The sequence below is a fragment of the Grammomys surdaster genome, unplaced genomic scaffold (assembly GCF_004785775.1).
Source record: "Grammomys surdaster isolate TR1022 unplaced genomic scaffold, NIH_TR_1.0 126906, whole genome shotgun sequence".
Taxonomy (NCBI): Eukaryota; Metazoa; Chordata; class Mammalia; order Rodentia; family Muridae; genus Grammomys; species Grammomys surdaster.
The window spans coordinates 5,436,577-5,446,612 of NW_021621692.1; positions in this window are offsets into that span (position 1 = coordinate 5,436,577).

Below are 10,036 nucleotides of genomic sequence, written 5' to 3' on the forward strand. Positions count from 1 at the left end.
CAGTTCGTCTCTTCCTGTACTTTCACAGGGGCATGCTATTATCTACACTCTTCAGGTAACATATCTATTGTGTGTCTGTCCTGAAAATATTTTTGTCTGTCTCCCATTCTGTTATTCAACACCACTGCACGGTCATCTTAAAGTGGGTGGTGGGGTGTAGGGAGGAGCTCAGGAAGCAGAGTGCTTGCTGTGCAAACATGGGGATCTGACTTTGATCCCTGGTCTACACGTAAAAAATCCAGGCAAGCTGGCACGTACTTGTAATTCCAACACTGGAGATATGGACATAGGTGGACCCCTGGAGCTCTCTGGCCAGCCAGCCTAATTTAATCAGTGAGTTTCGGCTTCAGTGGGAGACACTGCCTCAAAAAATAAAGTGGGTTGGCTTTGAAGACTAGCACCTGAGGTTGACCTCTGACCTCTACATGCATAAGGAGGCATTAGGTACATCCTTTAAAATTTCCCTAGTAGAGGTGGGTCATAGAACACTGAAGGAGGACAACAGTAATCAGGATACTGTGGCTTGAGTTCTTGCTGCCCACCCTGCTACTGTGTCGGGACTGCCACAAGGAAGACTCATGCAAGCACAGGTAAGTGAGACTAGAACTAAGCCTTCCGTCCTTTACACGGCTGCACTGGTTCATGACTTCCAAAAGAACATGAAAGTGTTACCATGGCAGCCTTATTGAGACCTGGTGGGAGAGACAAGTGAGACAGGTTTCTCATCTCATGGATGAGAAGATGAAGTCCAAAGTTTGCCCAGGCTCACACAGTTGAGGATGGCTAAGGTAAGAACAGCCTCCCATCATCCCAACGTTGGTGGGGACAGGCAGATCCCTGAGGCTCCCTGGCTGGCCAGCTTAGCCTAAGCAGAAAGTTCCAGGTCAAAATACTCCCTTTGTGTAACCCCAGCACTTCGGAGGCACAAATAGGCTGATCCCTGGCCTAGCCTATTTGGAGATCTGCATTCTAAAATAAAGAAGGGGGAGGGAGGAAGAGACAGAGACAGAGAGAGACACAGAGACAAAGAGACAGAGAAATACTGAGAGAGAGCAAGACAGAAAGACAGAGGTCTTAGAAATAACATTCAAGACTGTCCTCAAATCTCCACATGTGCATCCAAGCACACATAAGCACACACATACAAAACACGCAAAACCCATCTATTTTTAAATGAAGATTCCTTTTGGAGCAGAGCTCAAGAAAGTTCCATCTTTTTTATACCTGCGTTTAGGCACAGGCAGTTTATAGCACAAAGACTTGAACACCAGGTTATCAACCCAATGCACTTACGAGTCATATCTCCTTGTCTGAAGGACCACTGATGTCCAAGCCTAGGTTTCTGATCTGTTTGTTGGCCCCATGATAGCCAATGCACCCTGGTTAGGAGGATCCTGGTCAGAGACCTGAAACTCTGGTGGAGCCCAAGTCTTCTGCTCTTGACCGCAGCCTGGGCTCTCATTCTTGTTATGTTGTTATTGTTTTTATTTACAAGACAAGAACATCGTTTTGTTTTTCTATAAACTCCTATATGAGACAGCAGAATATAGCTCAGAGCAGAGGAGCAATTTTCCGTGATCCGGTGGAGTTAGTGAGGTGGGAATGACTGGACATCTCTGCTGTCTGCTCATGAGAGCCTTCAAAGAATCATCAAAGGGCAGAAACCCTGTCATAGACATATATTTGTGGATGAGGGGTTATGTGTGTGTGAGTGAGTGCATGGGTGGGCATGGGACTCTAAGGTCTCTACTGTTGGTCTCCTCCTGACACCTTTGCTGTTAGCAGCTCCTGCCACTGGTCCTAAAATAACGAAAGGGAAGTATACAAAGGCATCTGGACAGAGGCACCTGTGGGAAAGAGATAGAGTCGTAAACATACTACTACCATGTACCACAGAAAGGCAAGCGAGTGACAAGGCAAGTGACATCATGACGATCTGCTCGTAAGGCAGACAGAGATCGATCTGTACCCTTCAGCATGTCAACTGTGTCACCTTATCATTTGGGGATAAGTACTCATAATCATAAAGTTGTGGACAGCAAGGTTTGAAGCAGGTCGAGTCTCAAGCTTTGGCTGTTTTCCAACATAAAGCTGAGGTCTAAGTCAGGTCTCCAGAATGCAGTCACTTAGGGGACCTCCAAGGGCTGATCGTTGGAGTGTCGTTATTAGAGGGTGCTGTCTGTCTTAAAATTCTTATTTAATGCTATTGTTGAACTTATGACTTGCAAAACCCCAGAGAGTGGGGCACTCTGGACTCTGACTCCCCACAGTCAGCTCTTCCTCCTGAAGTGGGTTCTTAATCACTTGACCCCTGTGCCTCAGCAACCAGGCCTGCGTTCCCCCTTTCTATCCTCCCCTCTGAGGGCTGCTCCCTTCCACATGGGACAATACATGTCCTGACAAAGGAAATCTGGTGTTCTGTCATGCCTTCCATGGCCAGCAGGGACCTGAATATACAGGTGCTAAGAGATCAAGGCAGAATCCCACCCGGTGGCTCTCTAGGTGGAGAACACAGAAGCCATTTCTAAGCTTTTTCCAGAAGTGTGGTAGCAATGTCTCAGAGGCAGCAGTTCTCTGAGGGGTTCTGAGTCCATGGCATACCAGCTCCAGACCAAGTCTTTACATTTTTAATCTGCTGTATGACCCAGAGTTTATGGAGAATTACCTGGCCCTGGCTTCCTCGTCTGTCAGGTACCATGTAACTGAAGAAAGAGTGTATGTGCTGTACACCCACAGCCCTGTGTTTGTCCTCTGTGAAAGGGACTTTCCATTTTCCTCATAGTGACGAGGACACACTTTGTTCTCCAGTTCAGGCTCTACTGACCATTATTTTAGCAGCACAGAGGGTAAAATGTCCCCTGAAAGACAAAAGGCCACATTCCATGAGCTTATGCAATAACCTATATATAGTGTTGGAATTCACATCAGTCAAGTACAAAAAACAAGGCCAGGAGGCAGAAGGAACTCCTTTTGCTCAGAGCCCCTGCTTCCTAGAACTATGAGAAATGATTCAATATATTCCAGGGATGGACTAATATAAAAATTCCTAAACCGAGGACAAGAGAGATGGCTCAGCAGAAAAGAGCATGCACTGCGTTTGCAAAGGACCCGGGTTTGGTTCCATATCAGGTATCATTTCAGTTCCATATCAGGTGACTCACAACTACCCTTAACTCCAGCTCCAGGGTATCCTGATTCCTCTGGCTTCCTTGACTATCTGCACTCACATATGCACACACATGCATGCATGCTCACAAATAATTTTTCTTAATGCCTGGCTCTCTTGCAAGCACTGGGCAATACCATGTACCTTATAGCTCCTGGCTGAATGTTTAGGACCCTAGCCCTTTGGAAAATCTGTGATGCATGCAGATATCATACTCATTAAATTTGTAACAGGCAGTTGCACCTAAACACTGGAGTTGTAGAGTTAGGAATGAGAGAAATCATAGCATCTCTTTAGCTGCTTCCTGCCTTCTCCTTGTATCGGGCTCTGTAGTAACCAATAGCAAATGGGCTGGGGCCCCTGGCTCCTTAACAAAGCCAAACAGGTGTGAGAGATTAGCTCCCTGGACAGAGCCTGTGTCCAACTGAACAATGTCAAATTCTCCCTAATAAAGCCCAGGGCTGTAAGCAATTCTCCCGTTATTAAGCAGGAAAGAAAACACAGCCTGCTCCTTCCCAATTAGCTTGAAGGACCCTCTGATGAGTCGAATTTAAACCAGAGACCTGCCATGTTCTGGCTTCCACTACAGACAGGCCCTGCCTCCTTCTCAGGATGGAAACTCACTGGCCCAAGTCCCCAGCCATCTTGGCACGATGGTGCAGACATCCCCCAAACCCCCCACCCCAAAGTCCATGGGCTGTCTCTGCCTCTGATTCAAACCATCTTTTCAACTCACCGCCAGATCCCTGACTTTGATTTTCCATGTGGAGGCTTGGTCTCATTTGCCAGGTCAGAGTTTATTGGGATGGGCTTCTTGACAGTTGTGTTGTCAATGAAACCAGGGGATGAGGTCCCTCCCCTTGAACATGAATCAAGTTCTTGTCATCCAAACTAGGGGGGAAAGACCAGCATCATGAAATAATAACAACGACAAAATAGAAACTATGAAAGTATCTAGCAATGGTTAGCTCACTATCCTTTCCTCTCCCTACCCTCTACTCCCCAACTCAGACCACGGAGTGGAAACAGAGAGGCCCCAAGATGCTACAAAAGGATGGCCCATAGTTCTGCTCCTTCGTATTTACCCGGGAGTCTATTATGGTTCCAGGGTGAAACAATTGCCCCCTTGGATCCTGTTCCAAGCACTAGGCCCCTGCCCAGTAGCGCTGCTTAGGAGGTGGAGCCTGGCTGGCCCAAGAGTGGCAACAAAGAAAGACTTTTGAAGGTTTTAGCCACGTCCCTTACTTCCTGTGGGGTTCTGCTCTCTATACTTTCTGGTCCACCGGGGGCCCTGAACAGCTCCTTCTGCACTACACTTCCTGATCCCACCGAGCCAGCAGTGGCTTACTCCTCTGCTTTGTCTTCCCTGCTGCCATGGGCTGCAATCCCTCTGGAATCATGAGCCAAAACAAAGCGTTCCTGCCTTGACATGTTTCTGTCAGATATTCTAGGACACAAAAGCAGCTAATATTGGGTCCGACCACATAGATCACCCCTATTCTCTGTGATGAAGGGGGTGGGGGGAGATCTCTGTCAATTTTAGCTATCTTACCTAAACAGAAAAATGTTTAAACAGTTCTCATGTTTATAAGCTCTGAGTAAATACTAAGATTGACAGATGCTGCCCTAAAGCTTTAATTTAAACAGTTCATTTCCGTCTGAAGAACGCTGACTCTTGGTACCTCCACAACTCCCCCTTCTGGACATATCGTGGAATTACACACTTGGTCTCTGGAATCCAGTGTGGCCATTTGACCAACAAAGGATAAACAAAAGTCTCTGCATCATTCTAAAGGTGGATGTGTTTCTCCAGATCATTCTCTCTGCAATACTCCAGAAAGTGTCTGGCCTATAATAAAGATAATAATGACAACAAATGAATAATATTCAGTTTCTGGTGATAGATTTATCATATTTTTTAAATGTGCTTTTTATTGTCTTAAACCATTAGAATTTGAGGAATAAAATGACAAAAGTAAAAATAAAATAAAAAGCTAAAGTAAAATAGTTTTGAAGGAAGAGAAGGGAAAGAGTATGTTTTAATGGCTGATGACATTACACACCAAATTCCTAATAGGAACAACAGAAAGGGGTTATTTTGGCTCATACATTGCTGGGATTCAGACCACCATGGTGGGACAACATGGTGATGGGAGTGGCTTGTGGCTGTAACAGCAGCACCCTGAGGTGATGAAGAGGAAGCAAAGAGCATCATTCAGATCCACACTGTGTTATAGCCCTTAAGGCCCGTCTAGTTGAGCAAATGACTTCCTCCAACTATCCCCCACCTACTAAATGTTCCAAAACAGTGCCACCAGCTGGAGATCAAGTGTTCAAACTGTGTGAGCCTTGGAGGGGACATTTCAGAGGTAAGGCATAGGGGAGTGTCTACAGGGCGTCCCGGGGTGCCTGCCTTAGCTGAGTTCAGATTGAGAGCTTATTAGAAGAGTGTTCACTCTCTCTTAAATCAGATGGCAAACACGCTGAGTTTATATAGCACTCCTTATGATGATAGTAAAAGGTTAAAACTTACTTGGAGGATGTTAGTTATCACACCACAACCCCACCAGTCCTGACTGAAGAAATATCATGGCACCTGTTAGGAAACACTGTCCTAGGTCTCCTCTGTCACCTTCTGCTCAATTACTAACACAAGTTTATCTAAATGTGTGCTGGTCAGTCTAAGCCTCTGCCTAGAAAGGACACAGTAGAGGCATGAAATGAAACACACACAAACACACACACACACAGAGAACGAGAGACAGAGAGAGAGAGAGAGAGAGAGAGAGAGAGAGAGAGAGAGAGAGAGAGCGTCTTAAAATGGAAAATTCTTCTTAGACTCAATCTGAATATTCTTAGGGATCATGGCTGAATCTACAAAGGCAAGACACAACTGACAGAGAGAACTTAAATATCGGGCCACCCTACACTTCTCTAACTCTTTCCGCTCTCTCTGATAGCTCCTCTAACAAGCACAACCTAGATGGTCACTTGAAATGCGGCTGCTGTGTGGTGTTCTCAAGGACAGTCCATCCAGAGAAAGGCAGATGAGATAGCTCCACGGGACATGTGGTTGGGAGTGTCCACTCAGGTGAGAGGTTCCTGATAACTTTTAATCTGTTCTCACAAGCAAACATCTGAGGGAGATCAGAGGCAGTTCCTAACTCACCTAGAGAAAGCACAGGGTAAAAAGGGCACAGGCAAATGGAATGTCTTCTCTCCCCATGACCCTGGTTCAAGCAGTGAAGGAATGTTCTAGCAGTGGCAAGGAAGTAGAAAGACAGGAAATCACTAAAGAGCATCTCAACCACAGAGTGTATCAAACACCACTCTGGGTGTCATCTGCCATTATGATATTCTAAGAGCTGGCTCTTCCAAACACAAACACCATTCCTCAGGGGAATGACAAGTGTTGCCAGCTTCAGAATGTGTTGTTTTTCATTCGGTTCTTATTGATTTTATTGATTTAACCCCTCACCTATTAACCTCCAAAGACTCTCTGCAACTTCAACTCTATGCTAGAAATCTCAACTTCTTGAGAGCTAATTCCTAAAGCAGAACATAGACCTTTGCCATTCACCCGCAGGCAAACCACTGACGATTCACTTCAACCAATCTCAGCCCCACAAGGGTCCTGTGTCAGCACTTGGAGGCTGTTGACCAACAACATTTTCCCAAGCTCTGTGCTTGCTGACCTAACCTCATTAAGCCAACACAAGAGATCTGTGTGATTGATTTATCCTGCATCATAAAACCAGGCTATTACTCATGGGGCAATCTGACACATTATCTGTGCTTTCTGTAAGAGTTTAACAAACCAGCAACATCATAAACCACCCTGCCATTTGGTGAGAGATAAATTACTAATATCTAGTTGTCATAACATACATGGATTCTCATTATACTCAGGTGTAACATGAAATTTCAGGGTCCCGTAATTATAATCCATTGATTTTTTTTCTTTCATTGTCACTTGCTAAAAGCAAAAGTATACGACATTATCATTTTAACATCAAGATCCAGTTGACTATAAACTCTCCACTGTAACTTACAAGTGGCAGCCAATACATCATGTGGTTGTTCCCTCCTCCCTCATACCTGGAAGCACACTCAGGAAAGCCCACGCTGGAGATGAGTCACTAACAAGGAAGCCCAGACTTTCTCATGTGTCATTTCTCTCTTCTGAACTTACATCTATCTGGTTCCTCAGAAAAGAAATCACAAAACATGACAGAAAAAGCTGCAGACTTGAAGGACAAAGAATCTGAGCAGGAATCCTGGTTCTCCTCATTCTTAGCTGTCTGATCTTGAGCAATGGCATCTCTGTTTCTTTATGACTCAGTGGCTAAAAGCCATGCTACTCTTGCAGAGGACCTGAGTTTGGTTCCCAACACCAGAATCGGGTGATTCACAACCACCTGTAACTTCAGCTTCAGGGGAGCTGATGCCTCTGGCTTCCATGGGTACTCATGTACATGCCATTATGTGTATGTGTGGGGTCACACATACACATAATTACAAATAAAAAAGTAAGGAAGTATTCAAGGGAGGGTGTTAATAAGAGTGGAATATCCACCAACTTCAGTGCCTGGATGATAGGTGAGCCAGCTCATGTCAATCACTCAAGATACGTCATCTTCGTTGTCATCGTCGTTGTCACCACCACCATCATCATCATTGTCATCATCATTGAAATGTTTGAGTGACCGTTACTCCTCACCTTCTAGGTTTCAAGTCAATGCTAGTAGGACACCTGCTTTGAATATCTTTTTATACACTTAGATATAGAGACGGAATGCCTGAAGGAAAATTCTGGGCTTTATTGAACCTTCTATCCCACAGCCCAGTCACGTCCCTGATGAGGAATCACTCACATAAACCTTAGTGTGACCACAACGTTGTCTACTTTTACTCTTAGTAGTCTATAATTGGGTAGTGTGGAGGTACTCAGGGAGAGGATGCTAACAATGAGACTAAACCCAGAGTGGATTATGCTAGCTATGTACACAGACCAATAACTGCTGTAGTCAGGTGCTACAGCCTGAAATTCCAGGCTGGGGAGATGGGCCAAGTGGGAATATGATTGATGCACAAGATTGAATATCTGAGTTCAATCCCTAGAGCACACCTGGGAGAATAAAACAGGTATGGCGCACAACTTTGTAATCCCAGAGCCGGGGAGGCAGTGACAAGAAGATGCCCATTCTCAGTGACAACTTCCAGGTCAGGGAGTGACCCTGTCTCAAAATAACAAGATGGCTGGCATCCTACAGCCTGACACCCAAGGTTGTCCTCTGCCCTTACAAGGCATGTACATGCACATGAGCACACACACATACGTGTGCAAGCACACATATGCATGCATACAGAGAGAGAGAGAGAGAGAAAGAGAGAGAGAGAGAGAGAGAGAGAGAGAGAGAGAGAGAGAGAGAATTTCTGCTCTGTATAAGAAGTTGAACCAAAGGAGGGTCCTTTAAGAGCTTTAATCTGTCTAGTCTGAGACTGGAAAGCCCTGTTGCACTGTCACGGTCATCTTCAAGTCTGAGTCACCTCACAAAGAAAGACACAGACTCGGGCCCTTAGACCACATGGTGGCATCTCCCCAAGGAATACCTATCCTTTGGGAAGTGAAATAATTATGAAAATGGAGATAAAAGTGAGGATCTTTTCATAGTGATTATAACTTAGAATTGCCCAGACTTGTCACCAGAAAGCTCCCCCCGTCAGCTCTCTTCCCATGCACAGAATGCCGTTGCCTCTATACCTTTTTCTTTTTTCTCATAAAGAGAAGAGGTAGGAAGCAGGAGGGACAAATGTGGCCTTTCTGATGTGTCAGGGTTGTGATAAGCCATGTTTAAAGTTTACCCAAAGTGAAGGAAAGTGTCAACAGAAACTCCTGCCCGCACTCTCTGATCAGGTCAGACAAACACACAATCAAAGAAAACTCAATCAGGTTCACTTGTGAATGGTGGCCCGGGAGGGTGGGAATGCTTAACTCTGTGTTTCCCATAGGAGCCAGGTGTATTTAACATACTTCTTGCCAGCTGCTTCTCTTCATGACCATGACATAGCCAGCTCATTCCAGAGGGTGCTGTTTTATGAGCAGGCTGAGAGCCTGGAAGCACTGACCAATGCCAGGAAGAGCAGATGATTCTGGGAAGGATGAGCTCTAAGAAGATGGTTGGTTGACTTAGCCCCATGATCAATGCTGTAAGAAGAGACATAGCTAAAACGTCAAAAAGAAATGAAACCTATGATATGAAACACCATATACACTTGAGGAAGTTAGCTCATGTGAGTGGGAGAGCAAGCAGAAGTCTCCATGGACAGGACAGATGAACAAAACTGTAACTCCCCATGGGCCATATGGCTAAGAGTAGACTGTATCTCCCCTGGGGATAATGATCAAGAAGAGAAAGAGTTGAATGTAAGACTTTAGCCAAACCGTTTGGGGTTCAGAACTGGGTTTCAATTGCAAGGGAGAGCTAAACATTAAGTCACAAATGGGAGAAGGTTAGAGAAGGATAGCTCATTGGTAGCTCACTTGCCTAGCATGTCTGAGGCCCTGGGTTCCATCTTAACCTGGAAAGACAAGGAAGGAAGGGAGGAGAGAAGAAAGGGAATCATAGATCCAACTCTCTAAACTTAATAAATAAAACAGAATCAAATGGACGTCATGAATAGGTAAGGGTCTGGGTTCCATCTTTCACGACACACATAATTTTAGACCCCTAAAACAAATGGAATCCATAATGTTCGGATTCACTTAAAAAACAAGTGGGCTGATACTTGCATGGGTTAAACTAGGTGACCACAAGCCTGTCTCTCTCTCTCTCTCTCTCTCTCTCTCTCTCTCTCTCTCTCTCTCTC